General features: G+C 42.9%; 1 long non-coding RNA gene across 1 annotated transcript in view; it reads right to left on the bottom strand.

Annotated features, from left to right (window-relative positions):
• Positions 1–6,729: 6,729 nt before the first annotated feature.
• The window catches only part of LOC119142942, a 32,766-nt gene continuing 19,818 nt past the window's right edge, over positions 6,730–19,677 (bottom strand). Inside the window, exon 3 of the long non-coding RNA XR_005102517.1 lies at positions 6,730–6,939. This is a non-coding gene — a long non-coding RNA (uncharacterized LOC119142942). The remainder of the gene's footprint in view (positions 6,940–19,677) is intronic.

Raw genomic sequence — 19,677 nt, 5'->3', positions numbered from 1 at the left:
TGAATGTCAGCGTAGTCACTTACATCTAAGTGACTGAAAAATATATGCGAGTCCTCTGACTTTCAGCAAGAAATCCAGCGTTCTAACATCAGAATGAACAATATAATTACTGTGTGTATAAAGACATATTGGTCTTCGTATAATGAGGTATTCAAATCTGCTCTACTTGAATCAGATCACAGAGATATATTAAACACACATGGCGAAAGAATTCAGTGTAAGGGTAACCATGTGTTCTGCCAAGTCTTTCTATGCATGAATGGGCTGCCAGGGCACCATAGGCTACAGACAAAGTACAGGAGAGCTGTGTTCAGAGGTAGGGAAATGAGGTTGCAAAGGTATTTCCTCTTCATTCCCTCGAACATGCGAGTGTCTCCCATTCCTCTTCCTCTTTCACAGGCTGGTGCACCTCAGAAGCAATTCCACCAGAATTTACTGTAACATTACTGTATCATGGTTTCTTGGTACGGTTTATTACTGTGTATTTATAGCACCCAAGAGTGAGCTGGCTGCCTGAGAGGGGTAGCGATTGCAAAGGCTATTCTCAGTTTCAGTTGCAGAATTGTTTTCACAAGTTCGCAACATTCTGGAAAACATGCCTCCTTTTCCAGCATCGCTGCAGCTATTTTCAAGCGGAGGTGCTTGAACTTGCTGGCTAGCAGCAGCGTGTGTGTGTGCCTGATAGGTGCTGAGGATTGATTGACACATCAGAAAGCCGAGGCTTGGGCCCCTTGCTGTGCCTGAGATCATGTAATACTGTGTACAATCAGGAGCAACCATTGTCAAAGCATAAGACGTCAATTTTTTGGCAGTGTTATTTCAACATCCAGATACTATGAAAAACATGGTAAGATGAAAACAGTAGCTGTTTTGCTTACTCGTAGAATTGTCTAAGCGTGGATACCACAGCAGATTGAGTTACGCCCAGCTGCCAAAACAGACACGGGGAACGTTTCTGTGGGCCACAGAAAAGTCTGAGTGCCAAAGCATGCCATTCCTTGGGTGGCTGAGCTCCTGCAGAGACCTTGGTGTGACAGATGAGAAAAACAAAGTGAATCAAGGCCATGATTTCAGTCTCTACCGCTCACGAGTGAGTGCGTGGTTATATGGACAAGTTTCTCTGCTGGGAGTGCTGACTGATTTTAAAGGAAATGTCTTGCTTTTTGTTCCCAGGGCATGTGTGTCATACATGACATATTAAACGTACTTTTCTGTGGGTACAGGTGCTCGTATGCTGGTTGGGTACATGGGTATCTTCAGAGGATGCTTCTCTTTTCCACGAGTTGATGAGGCCAGAATTTCAGGGTGGCAGGAGCCAGCTGGGAAGGCAGGAAGAGTCCAGTCCTTGCTCCTCCCTTGGCAGCCACCGTGACTGCATTCTGCAGAGCACTTACCAAGATGAGGATGGCAATTCACACAGAAGAGAGGTTCTGGGGAGAAAGCACCACTTCATGTGGCTGCCAGTGATACAAACCTGGGAAGAGATTTATCAGAAGCCTGGCCATTTTTAGGAAGTGAGAACTCACTGTTTCGAAGCAGAAAAGAGAGTGAGACCTATCTGTCTCTTCAGGGAACCACAGCTGCCAGAAGGAAAGGTGTCAGATAGATGTGGTTACCAAACCCAATTTTTTAGAGGCTTCACTGGTAGCTGGGGAAGGGGAGAAGAGGTGGGAAAGATTTAAAGGGAATTGCGTGTGCACAACAGCTCTTAGACTAAAGCTCAGGCTTTGTTTTTTATTTCACTTAGAGATAGACTGTAGAGTTTACTTTTGCAGAATCAGTGAGGTAAAGATGCGGTTCTAGAAAAAAATAAACCATGGATGCTTCCTATCCTCTTTTGTTGCATACAACTCTTTCAAGTCTGTGTGAGGTTTCAAATACTAAGCCAAGATTCAAATGCCAAGCTCAGTTTATAATTCATGTTTAAGTTAATAGCTCAAACGTAGAGCTAGACTGCTGCAAGAACCTTTTTTCACAGCAGTGTTCTAATATTGGGATCAGCTATAACCCCTTCAGTGGATGGAAGTCTTACACCCTGTTTTATTCTGAAAAAGACATGTCCTGGCTTTTTAAAAGCAAATGTAGTAACATCTAGTTAGCACAATGGTAGATTTCTTCTTTCCAGGGTATGAGGCTTCCTTTTAGATTCAAAAAATGTATATCTGAAGGGTGTGAAAAATCAAAAAGAGACGAATAAGCAGATAGTTAAGCTGGATAGATATATTGACTTCATCACACAATGTCTGGCTAAAAATTCCCTTTTATCATTATGAGAGTCAGTTCATATCCTCACCCTGTGGAAGTGGTTAGCTTTTAATTCATTCAAGAGATGCTATCAAAAAAGAGGGAGTTATTTTTTATAAACCCAAACCCAAAATAATACTGCTAAACAATACATAATTCATATCTCTTCAGAATTCTGAATGTGGTCAGAAATAAATAGCAGCACAGGCATTTAAGAGCTATTCTCATTGAAAAATGTAATTAATTGGTGTTATCCACAAAATATTTCTTTAAGGGGGGAGCAGTGTTGCTTTAATTACAAGTAATTGTTCTCAAAATCATGCAGCTCATAAGTTTTGCAGGCTAGACAGTGATTATGCATCAATACACTAATCTATCACCTTCATTATTTTAGTCATCTGGGTGTGATCACCAAACTTTGGAGTGTAACCCAGACAAGAAACCAGACATATCTCATTCTTTTATTCTTTCCAAACTGGGTTGTTTTAAAAGAAAAAAAAATTGCAGTGGTGATGCAAATTTCAATGCTTTTGTTTCAAATGAAGAATGTAAATCAAATTAAGTTCCTCTTTGTACATTATTAGATGATGACAATGGAAAGGATGTTCTTGTGACTGCATGAAGGCCTGGGGTGCTCAGGACACCCCAATATTTCTGAATTCTGCCATAGCCTGTCTTTGTGGACAGAAGATTTCACTTTTTACATTTTGTACAGACTGCCTAGTGAGTGTACCAGGAACCAGCTACTGGAGACCAAGCAGGCTGACCAGTCCACTGCTCTCTTCATCTTAGACACCATAGTGGTGTGATTCTCCCACTGGCCACCTTTTGGTCATCTACCACCACAGAATAATTAGCAAATCTCCCAACTCGGGAATGCAGGGAGCCTTAAACCATTAATGTTTGCAGAGCTTAATACATGATCTATTGAAATGAAAGTAGCTACCTAACTGCAATTTATTGTCATTACTATTATTGTTATTATTATTACTAGATGAATGCAGAGCTGAGTTTGCTATTAATTGAGGTACCGCTCATCCCAGCCTTTAGTCATCCCTACCCGACATACCACATAAGCACCCATGTAAATCAAAGTTAAGCAGAGGATTAAGTGCTGTCCTGCATAAAGATGGCTTAAGTACATGTTTCCTGAATCAGGGCATAAGCTGTTATTTTACTACCGTCTCTGAAGTACTGCTTTTTCTACCTCATTATAATGAGAGGATGCTTGCATAAATTCCTCATATTGACACACAAGACTATGCCTGTCTCCCTGAGAATTTGGAGATTTCTTTCCTTTTCCCCCAAATTAATAAGTGCTGTCACCTGCATCGCTAAACACCAATTTGCTGCTTACCACTAACAAGACCTCCACGTAATGTAGCTAACAGTAGTATTTCAAAAATAGAGCTCTCCTGTTCCCAGCATGTCTGACAAGAATACATTAGAGGCACCTGTCCCTGGCACCAATATTTTGTTTTCTTCTCTATGTGGAAAGGAAGAAATGTAAAGCACTGAAATTTTCCTTGAAAGCAAAGCAAATGTGAACACAGGAATCTCTTTTCCCATCCTGCATCCCATCTTTCAATCCTCTCCAGCTGTAGGGAAGTTTTCAAAAGTAAGTAAACATTAGAAACATATCCACTTGGGTAAAGATCTAAAGTTATCTCTTTCTTAATGATTTTCATTTTAAAACCATCAGGCAGTAGGACATTTTTTTAATTACATTTGAAACTATGAGACTGGCTCTGCGCTCACCAAGTCAAAGACATAAATACTGCAAATATACCGGAAATATCAGCAATCTTTAAACAAGTCCATCATACCTGTTAGCTGCCCAGGTCAAGACCAGTCACCATGGTACAATAGAAACTCAGGACTAGTAAAATCTAGATGTTCGCCACCTCAAAGGGTGTGATGCTTCTGTATGCTTCGTTTGGATTGCAACAGCGGTTCTGTAGACTGTGGGATGGTCTCTTTCAGCCCTTAGCTTCAGACATTTGTCCTGTATACCTTGACACCTGAGGCAGATTCCCTGGATCCCTTCAATGTCAATAGAAGGAAACAGGTGTTTTGAAGACTCAATACATCTGGTCAAATGCAGATGTCAGCCCTAGCTGATGATGAAAAGGTACCTCCTAGAAATGCTTATTTCTCTGTATTGACTTCAAAAGGAGCCTTAAGTGATGTAAACATCTCGGATGGAAACATCTGTGTCCCGTTAGATGAATCCCAGGATGCTGGGTGCTCATACGCATTCCCAGACTTCACAGGTCCGCTCAGCTTCTGCTACGCTCTACCTTTCATCCATTGGCATTAGTTTTATTTGGATGTCTTCTATTAGAAAACTGATTTGTGCTTCTATCCCTGTGACAAAGATAGTGTAAGCTGACAAAGTACATTCATGCAATGAATGTCTCTCCTGTTTAGGGCAGTTTGTAAATTCTTTTCAGTTTTCCCTAGCACTTGAGCAGCAGATTTAAATAATCCTAGACATGGATTTAATGCTAGATCAGACTCAGTGCAGTTCCTATTAAAAATTATCTTAAAAATGTCCACTGACCAAGAAGGAAACTGGGTTGAGTCTCTTAAGTGTGCCATCATGAAGCCAACCAAGGCAGTGCTGTAAATCAGTAATACTAATTTCAATGAAACCCATTGACAGTAATTGAGAATATAGATGTAAAATAGTTTCCTTTCTTACTCACCTGAGAAATTAAACATGCTATAGGAGAGAAGGGAATACCCAAACAGCACATTTGTGGTTTTTTCCCTGTAATTTATTGGTGTTGCTGTCATGTGAAAAGACAGATAATATTGCCTCATCCTCCTTACGATTTATATGGGATGGATTTCTTGTCTTGTTCAATGTTCATTCTCAGCCCAACCCTCTGTTCAAATAATCATGGAATCATAGAAACATTTAGGTTGGAAAAAGACCTTTAAGGTCATCGAGTCCAACCGTTAACCTAGCACTGCCAAGTTCACCACCAAACCATGTCCCTAAATGCCACATCTATGTGTCTTTCAAATACCTCCAGGGATGGTGATGCAACCACTTCCCTGGGCAGCCTGTTCCATTTGTAAGAAGCAGCAGCAAAATATACTGAATAATCAAAGCTTTCAAGAAGATTGTTTAACACTTGCTGCAATTGTTTACCCAGATTTGATTCTATTTCTTCATACATGTCTCTGCTTAGCTTTTTAGTAGGATTTCCATATACCTGGCTTTCAAGCACCTGGCAGTCCTAAGACACTGCACAAACCTCGCAGAAGTAGCTCAGATAATTCCTTATAAGGTAAGCGTGTAACAGAGTGATCTCAGTCTGAAGTTTCCTTCTTGCTTGTTTTCTTGACTAAGAATCTAAATGCTGTTTGAAAAAGCTGCCCCTTTTTAATGAGAAGTTCACTTTATAAATAAAAAGGTTGTATCCATTTCTTTTACCAAGTTAGTCATCTTCTGAATATTTCATCTGCTTCTAGATCATGTAGTAATAAGGAATAAAGGCACTTTATGGACCTGATTTTCCAAACACTTACCTCACTGTACACCAGAAGTAACTCCCCTGTAGTCGTTAGGTCTGATTTCTCTCATACTTCATTCTTGCCTGGCTTCCAAAAAACGGGGGTGTGGGGAGGGGGTGTGTGTCTGGGTTGGGTAGCTCTTCTGTCCCTTTCCTCCTCAGGCTGATTTAAGCTGTGGCTTACAACAGTGTTGCCATCCTTGGGGATAACACCGGTGGAAAACGGCAGCAAGCGTCAGAAGCCCCAAGCCTTGGAGAGTCCCTTTTTTAACTTACGTACATGTTTTATGGTTACATGAAGTCTCATTAAGAAAAAAAAACTCTGCATCTTGAAATTAACACTATTTTGGTCCATCATCTTTTGTGTTCACATTTGTTAAAGAAAACAGGTTGACTCTTCACAAAAATGTTAGTTGGCTGGGAAAAAAAAAAAGCAGCAGTGAAGTGACACTTTGACTATAATTAAAAACTTTTCAGTTGATTTAACAGTTCACTTTAGGCATTTTTTGAGCTATGGAAATAGCAGTGCTTTTAAGATAATGAACATTGTATGACTGCTAATGAAATCCACATATACATACATACATACATACATATGCGGTCTTCATGCTACGCATTTATCCATCTATATATGCTCCATACATATCCCTACATATATGCTCCTCTTCAGTTTACTTAAAAAGAAATCAAATGTGCAGGGAAGCGCATTTTTCAAATGTGGCTCTAATTGTCTTTTGTGCATGTTCATTACTGACTGTTTACAGAACCTGTTTGGAATGGCTTTACAGCAATAGAGAGAGTAACATACCTTCATTGTTTATAAAATGACAGCTCCTAATGGACCGTATTAGGTTTAACACAAACTATTAAATCCTTTTCATTAAATTATTCTGCGCTCCATTTTGGAACCTTGTTAGCTCTGGGAAGTAGGTGCAAACTCCTAAGGAAACACGAGCACACATTGAGACTATTATAGATAATGTTTATTAAATAAGCCTCTGAGGATGTTTTTCTTGGGTTGCTCTCAAGCATTTTGAAGGAGTCATGTTCCATGTTTGAGGTCCCATGTTTCTTCCTCTTAAACTATGAGCAGCTGTAGCACATGACCTACTTCTGTAGAACCCTGTAATGATTTCCTTCCTTCAGTGGCTTCAGGAGTCCCTCTTCTGCCCTGTGAAAAAAGGGACAAATATTTTAATCCAAGCAAAATGCTAAAGCAGGTTTTGTTGGTTTCAGGGAAGAAACTCAATACAGCTACATCACCGAGCGTAGGCCTCAAATTGGAACCATCTGGCCTGCAGAAGCACCATGAGATCTTTGGGGAAGGCATGGATATTTTTGCCTTGGGCTGTAACTCATACACCTGCAGAAGGGGTAGCCATGTTGGCAGACAAGCTGAACTCGTACAGCAATACAAGCCTTCTCTCACAGTGCTGTGGCAGTGCTGGAGCTTGGAAATTACCCTGACATGTTTAATAAATGTAATCACTGTACTGCGTGCTCTCCAGATAGCAAATATTCAGCTGCACTCACTGTTAAGTTCATTCAGACAGGTCTGCACTCCAAAGCCCATGTCTTTGTGCCCTTCTTGCACAGACAGCCCCTTTGAAGGCAAAATAAGGACAAGGGAAGGAAGATGGTAAGCACAAAAACATGCATTACATCTTCAGGCTCCCTCTTGCAGGCGGTAGTCTCATGTGATATTCATGTGAACGGGATTAGATTGAGAAGAGATTCTTGTTGGTAAATATTACAGCTCTTTGGGAACACAGAAAGGTAAAAGAATGCAGGTGTCAGTGCAATCAGAAATAATCTATCCTCCTCGGTGGGACTTCTAGGATGCAGAAAGAGAGAAAAGCCACACGCAGACTCTGAAGGTCATGACTCTAGAAACTGTCAGAAAGAGGTGGTGTCTGAGCCCAGTCAGAAAATGAAAATGCACATCACAGAAGCAGGAGGACATATATCTTTTGACTGGAACATTATTAAACAATTAGGATCACAGGTTTTCCCGGAGCTCTGCACAGCACCCGGCTTTCTGCCTGCAGTCTGGTGGATGGCAGAGCAAAAGAGCAGAACGTGACATTTGCACCTTTGTGATCTGTAGTGGCGAATGCTATTTTGCACCTGCAAATTTGTGCCCTGACCCTACGGGCGCTCTTCAGACAAAACTCCAAGCGGTCCCTCGGGGCTAAAAGGTTAAGGCCCACGCAGTTGGACATCAATACCGTTATTCTCCCTTCAGTGGTGGAATGTACACGGCATCCTAGGCAGAATTTCTGATGCTAGGCTAGAAAGCATCACTGCTCACATCATGCAGCAGATACGCTGGAGGGGAGCAGGTTTTCCCCAGCCTTCTCCCTCTGCCTAGAAATAGTGTTGACTGTATCAGTCTTTCCATTGGGAAAATTTATATCCTGAATCTCAATCTGTAGTTTCCCATATTCCTAAAGGAGTTCAAAGAGAACATTTTGGCCCAACTCTGCTTTCAATGTACTCTATATTGCTAGCATCTGGAGTCATGTACGTGGGCTATCCCAACCCTGAGCCAGGGAATAAAACAGACAGAACGTGCACAAGATTGCAGTCTAGTCCTGTGAGATGCAGTATCCTAAGCACTGCTGGCTCCTGTTGTCTTCTCTTTAGGAGATGCTGAAGTGTTTTCAGAGCCAGATCCTGAAGTTGACTTTCTAATTGTTTCTCTGAGAGCTAGACTGGAGCAAGGATAAAGGAAGACTATGTACAGTGTGTAAAAAATCAAAGTCTCTAACTCTCCTATCCTGCACCCCTCTGTAAATGAGAAGCAGCTCGACAGAAGCCAACAGACCAGTGCCAGGGTAAAACAGATGATGGAGAGAACAAAAGCAAAGTATTTTTTTTTGAGATCCATAGAGACATTATGGAGATTTTGTGGACAGTCAACTAAATATAACAGGAATAAAGGTGCAGCTGTCTCAAAGTACAGCGCTCTGAAATGGCCTCCTCAGTTCCCAACTCAGTCCTGCCTGACTTTGGAAAGGAAATTGGACTTTAGCTACTGACACATAAGAACAATGGGATACAGTATGTATTGCCAGAGACAAACCTCCTTCTGCAATTGTATTTGATTTGCCTTTGCTTTTCACCATACGTTGGTTCACCTCACCTCACAGCAACTCCTCACTGCTGCTCACACATCCAGCCAAAGTAGTTTTGCCTAATACACACCTCCAACAGTTTCCAGCACGGTTTCAGCAACAAGATGAGAGTTAATGAGGCTCAACACACTTCCTACCGAACTTTATGGGGAAAACCCCTTGAGTGAGAGCAGGAAATCCATCTTGTAAGAGTTACAATGTGGTCTCAGTTCCTCAGCTAGAAGCTGAAGAGAATATTGATATTTTTCAAGATATCAAATACTAAATGTGAGGTTTCCCCAGCCAAATTTCCCTTTGGTTCAATGGGGAAATTTTTCATTTCAGTGTCATTTAGATTTCCAAAATAATTTATTATATACGTCAAGAATATTGAAAATTTCCTGAAGCCAGATTCTGCTGCCTCTATTTATGCAGGCTGTGTACAGGCAATCCCACTGCTGCTACGAAAAAAAGTGCTATTTGCTATGAGGGAGTGTGGGTAGAATGAGACCCTTCCTAAAGCCTTCTGAAAGATGGGGAAATGCAAAAGGGCCCATGTTTCAGTAAGTGCATTCTGACAAATAACTAAACCACCTTGTGATCCCAAACAGCAAACCAGGGCCTTGCTGAATGCCTTTTACAAACAGAAATTTCTTCATCGCATTCTGGGAACAACAACAAAAAAAAGAAAACAAAAAAAGGGAAACCTTTACGAGGGGAGAGCAAATGCAGCTGTGAACCTGGGAGGCCAGGTAAAAGGATATGCAAGCACATAAAGAGTAAAGTACTTTCCCTTAGCAAGTTTTTTCAGTCATCTGGCTCTTCCCGCTTTCCCCGCCCCATTCCCAGGGGTGATGGTCCCTACAGCACACTTTTCCAGACACACACCAAACCCAACACACGCGCTGTAGCTGCAAGCTAAATGTCTGCTTCCAGATGTGCCTGCTGGCCCCAGCAGGGCTGCTCCTCCATCCCACAGCCCATGACCCCAGGTTGGCAGCTAAACTTTCCTGGGGTACCCAACAAATAAGTGACTGCCCAAATCCTGATCTTTCCTTAGCTCTGCCCCTGCTATGGTTTCTAACAAACACTGGAAAGATGTTCCTTATTTCCATCACATTTCACAGAGCTGACTGTCCCATCCTTGTCCAGACATGGGTGTTTTCTTCCCGTGGCAGCCATGGTACAGGACAGGAGAGAGAAGATCCATTTTAGACACAGGTCCCATCCCTGCACACAGCCAGGATGTGGCCAGAATGTGCATCCAAATCCAGAAGCTGGCGAGCACTCCGGGGCCCCATGCTTTAGATGTTGTTCAAGTGCTGCTAGAGGAGTCATGCATATGCAGTTTACAGAAACGGAGCTTTTTTATGAGATACTTTTCCCTTTCCATCAGTGAAGGCAATAGAGAGCTCTTTCTCCTTTGGAGCTTCAGGCCGTGGAGTTCATTTTGAAATGCGCGCAGCCTTCTAAGATTGACGGAATTCCAGCTACTGATTTCCTTGACTTGCTCATAAGTTAATATTTACCATAAACATCTCAATGAGAAAACAAAATAATAAAAAAAGTCATTTTCAAAACGGCAGAAGCTGGGGAGATAATGAAAAAGGCAAAACTTTAAACGTTATCTTAAAAAGCATTAAACCTTCCTTCCCTTTTTTTAACCAGTGGTAAAAAGAAAATATGAAAAAAAACCCTCCCCAAAACCAAAAGGGTGATAAGCAGCTTTTATTGTTGAGTTCATTACTATGATTATTTTGGGAAAACAGACATTTTTCTCTTAATTTGTGAGCCAGAAATGAGCTCTTTGGAGGCTATCTCCTTCAAAATGACTGCACAAAGATGATTTTGCTAGAAAATTCCAGCTGGTTCAGCCATATCCATATGCCTGAGAAGCTTGATGATGGCTCGACTAACTCTCAGCTGCCCTCACCAATGCACAGCCAAGACCAGGATCTCCCAGGAGGCAGCATCCCACCAGCTGCAGCACAGCAAGCAGAGGATGCAATGGGCTGGGGTGCCATGAGCAAAGGCAAGCGGGGGTGTTGGCTGTGACGAAGGGCTGTGTCAAGGCAGCCTGACTGGTTGTCAGTGTCGGGGGACAGACTCACTCCCCTCCAGGCTGTGGAAACCGAGGCAGAGCTTGCAGGCTTCACTATTCTGCCAGCTGAGGGTCCCGTGCTTATTTGTCACCACACTGCCCTGGAAATGGCAGTGAACGTAACTCTCTCCTTTCCCCTCTCCCCAGCCCCGTGCAGGGGAGAGCTGCTGACAAGCTCACTGGCAGTGAGGGCAACTCATGAAAGAAAACACAGAACCGACAGAAAACCTAAATGCACATGGCGGGGAATAATATTTCATTTGTGTGGTAGCAGCCCTGCGCGAGCAGTGTAAATAAAGCAGGTCACTGAGACGTGAATATACCACTGTTTATAAATACTAGCCCTTCTGCCTGGAGACGTGCGTGAGGAGAGCTGGACACTCGTGAGGTCACCCTGCCACATTTTATGATTTGCATAAATCATGTCAACACTGCTAGTAGGAGCGGCGGGCAAACGGGGCTGCATGAAGCAAGCCATTCAGCCTCCTGTCACAGGTCTTAAAACAGGTAGAAGCTGTTAACAGGCCCACCAAATCTCTTAAAATGCAGAGGGGATGAGGGATAATCCAGCTGGGGAAGCAAGGTATGCCCCCACCCTCCGTGTCTCAGCTGACAGAGGCCTTCCTGGGCTCTGAGGAGCAGAAAGCCAGCCAAAAATAGGGTGCTGGCAACGCCCAGGAGCTAAACTTGTTATTAACATTCACCTTCACAGAGGGTAGTGTGTGCCACTAAGCAACTGCTCTTATGGAGAAAATGCCTGAACTGCCTGGTGAAAAAAATGCCCCCATGGTTGCTGCGTGCAGGACCCTTCCTCCCCTTATTTACCAAGCCCGTGGAAAATTTGATTTTTTCTGCAGAGGAATCAATATTCTGGGACTAAATGGAAGCCCCTTAGTACGTTTGCCTTGCATCCCAGTGCCTGTGGTTTGGGGGCCAGAGAGGAAGGCAGAGCAACACACAGCTTCCCATGGATTTCATTCGACTCCCTGGGAGCTCCATGTCTAAGCAGGATCACACGATACAAGGCCAATGCTGCAGCTAAGGACAAAAGTGGCAGAGACAAACAGTTTTCTTTTTCCTTGCCACTTCACAACCATGTACCGCTACAGGGTTGTCCTAATTTCGGAGGACAGTAGTTCCTTTTGGTCCAAGTCACCCAGTTCTGGAGACAGATGATGCCGTCAGGGTGGGTGCATGAAACACTGAGGATCTGGCTCGCAGTCTTTAACAGCTCTAATAACATGTAATTATGTAAAATAATTGTAAAAATTACAATTATACATGAATCGTGTATAATTATGCAAAAGAAATGTAAAAAATATAAAAGCAGTACAAAATCCTTATGATACATTGCTGGTATATGGACATGTACTATTCACTACTCTTAAATGCAAGTTGATTTAGAAGTATTACTGTGACCATAAATCAACTGTGTTCTGTGCGATTCCTGTTGATCTACAGCTGTGACACGTTCTCAGAGAAGAACAGATGTAAATATTAGAGAAAATTGGGAAGTGTTCTGGGAAATGTTTTTCAGTGGAAAATGTGGATTTGTCAAAATCAAAGCCTTAGGCAGGAGAGGGGATTTTTTAATGAATATGCCATATTCAAATTGGAAAATGTTTTTTAAAATGATCAAAATATCCTCTTTCTATACTTTCAAAAGAAAAGATGTAATATTTAGACTGAAAGTAAGCTTCTGTTTTAAATAAGTAAATTTACACCAAAAACAACGGTAAAAACCCCTTAAGTCAAAATACTTCAAGGATTACCAAAGACCAACATTTCAAAACTAACTTCTTTTTGATCCAATATAAAATCCTGTATTGTATTCTTTATATTCATTTTTTTTCAAGATTTGCACTTTTGGGGCCAATCTGAGACAGGCAGAGTTCTTGCAGTTACACAAAATATGGTAAGAGCAGAAAACCATTTTCTTTCACCTCTGTTGATCTGTAAAAATGTGCCTTCAGCAGACCCCAGACAGATCATGCAGCTCTAGTACCTCCTCCAGAGAAGTTTTCACCAAGCTGGAAATGGGAGGATCCTGGTCCTGCAGTGCTAGACCTCTCCACCCCTGGGGGCCAGCAGATAATCCCTGCTCTGCTTCCCCAGTCTCATTTGGACCCCAGGAAAAGCTTTTTTCCTAAAGGAGAAATGTGGAGGTGCCCTGCGGCTAGTGCCTTCCCCGTCTACATAGAGGTGACACCATGGAAGGGTCGCTCCCTTGCATGGGGAGTGACCTCTGCATCCTAGCCAGGTCAAGGTCATGGCTTGAAGAAGCAGGTACCTGTTACTTGAAACAAAGCCCTGACTGAAAAATAAAAGATTTGTTTTTTTGATACTGTGCCTTCCTGACGGTGACTTTTCAGGGGCAATTAAATGCTAAGCATCGGTCTGTTAAATTTAGTGGCAATTTCAGACGTCGGCAGCATCAAGTCAAGGACAATTTCAATTTCAGGGCAGCTTTTATTTCATGTGTTGAAACTGAGAGTGCTTTCTGTCCAAGAGCAGCTTTTGTTTGAAATAATATAGCCCAGCCTGTTTCTCCGTGGCCCTGATCCTGCATCTCAGAAAGGACCTCACTCACGGCCAGAATCCTACTGAAAATCAGGTGTGTTCAGCAGGGAGACTGAAGTGCTGCCCTACACACAGTCTGGGACTTTCTGTGCATGCCTGTCTCAGTGTGGGAAGGGTTATTAGGATCCAAGGGGTTTCTCCCACAAAGTCCCCCAACTCTGACCCACTGGCGAGACCCTTCGGGAGAAGAGTCATCTGCAGGATTCAGCTTTGGATGTAGACGTGGATCAGAGCTCCAGTGGTTTACAAAGGAATTTTATTTCAGGCATGTCGTTCGGTTCCCTGCGAGAGAGGGTGTGCATGCCCACTCGTACATGCCTGTGTAGCTGTACTTCATCTCTCTACAGGGAAGAGCTTCCCTGAGCTGCCTTCCTTAAGACTCAGGTTTTATATTACCAGGTAAATTTCGTTTCAGCTTTATTTGCATGGAGCAAGAGTGACATTCTGTGGCCAGTTAGATTTATGGCAGCATTCTCTCACTCTTTTTTCCCCTCCCATAAATACCTCAGGGTATAAAACATCCTCTGACAGTCTTTTGTTTTGTTTGTGGCTTCTATCATGCTTTGTGAGAAATAAAAATAGAGGAATTCTCAAACACATTTCTGTGGCTTAAAATCCTTAGGGACTGCTTTACCACGAATTCCTGACAAATTCAGATGTCTATGTACTGATTATTATTTTATGAGAGCAATGCCTGATCGTAATGTAAGTAACCAGAAGCATGAAGAGGCTACGGCACGTTCCTCGGGCTCTGCTCTAGCTGGCTCAGCCCGTTGTACTTGGAAGGGATGAGGAAGCCATGTTCCAAAACCCCGTAAAAAAATAAAGCAGAGCACTGTTTAAAACAAAGCAGTGGGCTTTTTAGGCATTTACGTGCTCCAGATAATACACCAACGACACTAAATTGAACTCATTTAGCTGTAAACATGATAATACATTTGACAGTTTCCAGCAGTAAAACACCAGACAGTCCATGCTGAGAAGAAAAGAAAAAATACAAGGAGCAAAGCTCATCACAAGAGTAGCCACAAAAGGGCCAACGGGAAAAAAAGTGCCCAACAAAACTTCTGCATTTTTCAGTGGTTTGGAGTCATAACTCAGCTCAGACACACATGGCACCAAAAGCAACCTTCCCAGTTTAAACAGTGGAGAGCAGGCACTGGAGTTTATGTTGTTCCCCTGTTTATTAAAAACGGATGGGAGCACTTGACAGAAAAATCAAACTTCTGGTCACGGCTCATTAATCTCTGTTGTATCTGTCAGATATGTGTGTCTAGAGTTTCAACAAGGCTCTAGAATCGAGATTACTGCTGAGCTCTGTTTTTCTCTCTAATTTTGAATGAGGGGAAATGCTGCCAATCACCCTAGATGAGAGGGGAGCATGGGGCCATTGCCACAGCCCTTTGCAGTGGGCACATCCTTGCCCCGTGGTTTGGACCTGATTTCAGAGGCAGTGACACCTCTCTCCCCTCCTCACCACAACCTGAGTTTTGGCTGGCTGCCTCCCCTCCCGCTCCCCTGAAAACCAGACTCAGTGCTTGCCACTGAAGTGTATCCCAGTCGGTGTTAAGGTGATGACAGGGCAATCTGTAATGGTGGTGGTGGATGCTCCTTCATCCCTGGATTCTGCTCTCACACGAAAGTGTTAATCGTGTTAATCCACGGAAGACAGTGGAGCTCCTCCAGTGTAAAACCAGGGTAAGTGATGGGCTCAGCAGGCCTTGAGTGGGCTCAGCAGGACTGAGACGAATATGGTATGAAACAATTAGCTGCAGATGGTATAGGAATCTCGTTTTCTGGAAATACAGATTTTGCCTCAAGATCTTTCTATATATATTGGATTTGTCAAACTGATAATGACTTGAACATTTGGAGAGAGGATAACCCACTGCAGGGCCAGATGCAGCTGTGATGGGGAGGATGGAGGATGTATATTAGCCCCAAAATGTGGCTGTTTCCCCATCATGTCACCATGCCAATCCATGATAGTGGGAGGATGGACAAGGCCCTGAGCAGAGCAAGGCAGGAGAGCTCACCCGCTGCCTCCCCTTATGCCATCACTTTCCTTATTTGCTTTGGACATTGCTCATTTTGTTTGTTCGTTCTTCTCTTCTTCCCTTTCTTCCTTTTTTAATTATCAGTGATAGTGTTTGCAGAGCTAGAAAAACTGCCAGGCACTTTGAGGATGAGGCACAAGATTTAGCTCCTGCTTCACTTGAGTGCAAAGCAGGCAGCTGTGAGCAGACATTTCCAGCTCCGTCAGTCAGAGGACAGGCTGGGGACTCCTTTTAATCCTGATACCACTAGCAAGTCTTCTTCAGACGCAGACAGTGGATTCATGCAGCACAAATATAGACACAGACAGAAAAATAACAAAGAAGATCTGATGCTTTACAACTGCAGGTACACCACAAAAAGGCAGTCTGACCCTCATTGCTTACAAACTGTAAACGGCAATAGCGGGACCGTGTAAAAGGCGTGTTTGCCAGCTCCCTTCTCAATGAAACACATGGGGTTTCCCTCGAGGGGATGTCTCTCCTGCCTGCCAAAGTCTGCCCTCAAGATCAGCCTTGCCTGCTGCGCCAACTGCAGGCTTGCAGGCATGGCTGCTGGGTGGCGCGTCAGATCATACGTTAAGCCGTATTCCCGGGGATGCCCAGGCATGCTGGAGAGCCTGCCTGCGTGGCAGTCAGCTGGACTGCGAGCGGGCAGTAGGCAAATGGCAAAAAGCAGAGCTTACCCTTCTCTGTGCTGCAGCTCACCATTTCTGAGAAGTGCAGGCATAGCTCTATGTTTCAACTGTAGCAGAGCTTGCCCATGCAGAACATTTCCCGAGAACCATCCTGAAGACCAGATTTATAAAGTTTGACCTATTAAGAAACAGAATGTCCTATTAGATCTTAATGGACAGGGTGAATCCAGCTGCCCGCTAATCTACCTGCAATGTGGCAGACTCTTTTAATCCCAAGGGTAAATTCCCATTGTCATAATGTTAGCTCCTATCACTTAGAATATTTTTCCAGTGGGGTTTTAGGAATCTGGATTATTGGGCCTCTTGATCTGTTCATTTTTGCAGACATGTGAGCAGCTATACGAGCTGGTATAACCTGCTGTTGCTCAGAGAAGCCTGTGCAGCTATATATATATTTGCAGCATTTCTGAAGTTTCTCTGTATTTAACACTTAATTTTTTTCAATAAAGTGTAAGTGACGTAGGAGACATTTTCAACAGTCACATCAGCACTTAAGCCCAGATCCTTTAAGCTATTCAAATACTTAAGATATATATACCTCAGTGGAAGTGTTTCAGACACCTCGGTGGGTTAGATGAGTAGCTTCCACTGAAATCTGCCCCCAGTTCCAGCTTCCCCTCAGTTGCTTAAGTTGTTCCTTTGGGATTTAGATATTGAGGTGACAAGTACCTAAAATACACAATAGCTGGATGACATGCCTAAGGTGAAGATGGGTGTTTGAACACTGTGGGATGCAAGATCAACTTTAGCTGAGTGACAGCTCAGGAAAAGGCCATCTCCTGGCCACCAATAGCCCTGGAGGAAAATTGTCAGGCAGTAAGTGCTGACAGCGACCCTCGAGGGTGTGAAATTTCTTATGCTGATACAGAAGACATGGCACAGGGTAAATCTCCACACTAGTCAGCTTTTTGGGAGCTGAGCTGTAGCAATGATCCTCTCAACAGAGAGCACTGAAGGTCAGCTTGGACATAACTGGGAGCAGAGAAGGGACCCACACACCAACCTGACAGAAACACAGATCTGTTTCATTGAAATAGAGAGTGGGGGCATTTTTAATGGCAACCTGTGAGGGAGCTGGACTCTGTCCTCCAAAAAGCTGGTGCAACTGCTGCCAGGCAGGCAATAGCTGAGCATCCTTGTTAGGCTGCATCACCTCCTAACTCTGTGCATCAGTCAAAGAAAGCTACAAACTAGGAACCCAGGATTTGTTATCTTCTTCCATCCTTTTGCGTGCTAGCTTTTTTTCCAGAAGACACAGAGAAACCTGAGGTTACAGACCTGCTCCAACTCTACTCCTGTCTCCAGGACACAGAAGATACAGCAGAGCTTGTGTCCCTCACTCCATGGTGTGGCAGCAGCACTTATTTTCTTCTTGAAAAGACTGTTGGATTGGAAAATCCAAAAAAGAATCGTTTGGATTGGAAGGGACCTTTAAAGGTCATCTAGTTGAATCCCGCTGCAACGAGAAGCCAGGAAGTTTCCTTGGGTTATGTCACTTGGTACTGCTGTGTACCACAAATACCATTTCTAAGCAGCTACCATGTCCTTTGCCTTCATGGTTTCCTTTCTGCTCTCTATTGCTCATAATTTTTTTGCATGCATCTGTTACTTGAACAAAATAATATATTTTCAAGTGTGTAAATATTCAAAAATAAGCTACTTGTAGTTTGCTGGGCATTTTAGTGGAAAGCAATTATAGATGTTTTTATGCTTAGCAAAATATGGCTGAGGATGCTATCTGCTTTGAACTGCAAAACCAGAAAGTACTACAAACCTTTTTGTTATATGAGACAATGCGTCACTGAATAAAGAATCTTTTTATGAAGGGAAAGCTAAAAAAAACCCAATGATATTATATTCAGTTACACTGAAACTGCAACCTTTCCTTCTTCATCTCTGCTTCTACCATCAGCCATATAAAGCCCTTCTTACCACAGAATATATCAACTGCAGGTCTCCAGTTAACTCATGTGTGAAATGTGCTTGATACCAAATGAATGGATGATCATAAAAACAGCGTTGCTTTTTCCTGGAAACAAAAAAACAGTGGTGATATGTATTGCTTCTGTTTTCAGCCAAAGACTATAGTACCAGATGGCTAACACAACCGTAACAGCTAGCTGCATCTGGATTAAAAAGTTTGGATGGTGTGAGCTAATCTTTAAAAAATGTCAGATAACTTTTATTATCTTTTTAAATCATGTTACTGCTCTGTGTATTTCCTGCTCATGCCATCCTAGAACTGCTCAAACATATCTTAGACATGATCATTAAGCATCACTGAACTGAACGAAAGGCTAGTAACTATCTTTGTCAAGTCAGAGGTCAGGTTTTGGGATATGATCCAGGAACCACTGAAGGCAAGGGAAGATGTCTCACTGATGCCTGTGGCCTTTGAACTAGGAGCCTAGTGGTTATTTCCCCTTGTGCACATTTATTACAGCTGCAGATGAAACTTACACTGGTTATGGAAAAGAATAGAGAAGACAACTTGTCTCTTTAGATAAAATGACTTGGCTTTTCATACTTAAATGTACTTTTTCCCATGAAAGCAAAGATGTTTGGGTAACAATGTTTGGCTAGCTGTGTAACCTGAATACTGAACAGACGGAGAAGAAATAAATCTTTTTGCTCTATATGATTATGAGATACCCAAACCAATATTTTGTAGGGAGGCCCTGGGCTTAGCTACAGATGCTTGCATTGCAACAGTCAGATATTGTTTCAAATTACTTTTAATTCAGTATCTTTCAGAATCAGCTAGAAATGAAATTCATACACTATTGGATGGGAGAGCTGTTGGCAAGGGCTTTGAGGAAGAAAGCACTTCGATTTTGTGACAGCAAGACCAAAATCTGTGGGTACAGAGGAGACTTACTTCTCCTCAGAGACTGTGCCATGGTACCAAACAAGATTCTGAGTGCTAGCTCTTGGGCTGGCTTTGCTTTTCTTTCCCCTCCCATTTTCTTTCCTGTAATGGTAGCAGTGTAGCTTAAAAATTCCACTATTTCCCACCCTAATCTTTGCCACAGGTCCCAGACACTTGATGGGAAGAGGCTCACAATTACTAAGTGTTTTGTGATGTCACAAGCATTCAAGTATTTTTGATGTGGGAACATTGACATAACTGCATGACTCACTCAGCCAGGACAGAAAAGAGAACAGCCTTGCAGTGCCTTATGCTGCTTCTTGAACGCTGGCTATCTTAATGGGGTCAGCGGTGGCATTTGTCTTGAAAACCATCCAGTAAGGAGGGAAGTTCTCACACAGTATTCCTCACAGATGGTGAGACCTGCCAGCAGTTTTACGGCTCAGCAGTGAATGGCTCTGCAGCTGTACGGGCATACCTGCTGGAAGGCT

The sequence above is a fragment of the Falco rusticolus genome, chromosome 2 (genome assembly GCF_015220075.1).
Source record: "Falco rusticolus isolate bFalRus1 chromosome 2, bFalRus1.pri, whole genome shotgun sequence".
Classification (NCBI taxonomy): Eukaryota; Metazoa; Chordata; class Aves; order Falconiformes; family Falconidae; genus Falco; species Falco rusticolus.
The sequence above is the reverse complement of the archived record's forward strand: the minus strand, read 5'-3'. Positions and strand labels throughout refer to the sequence as shown.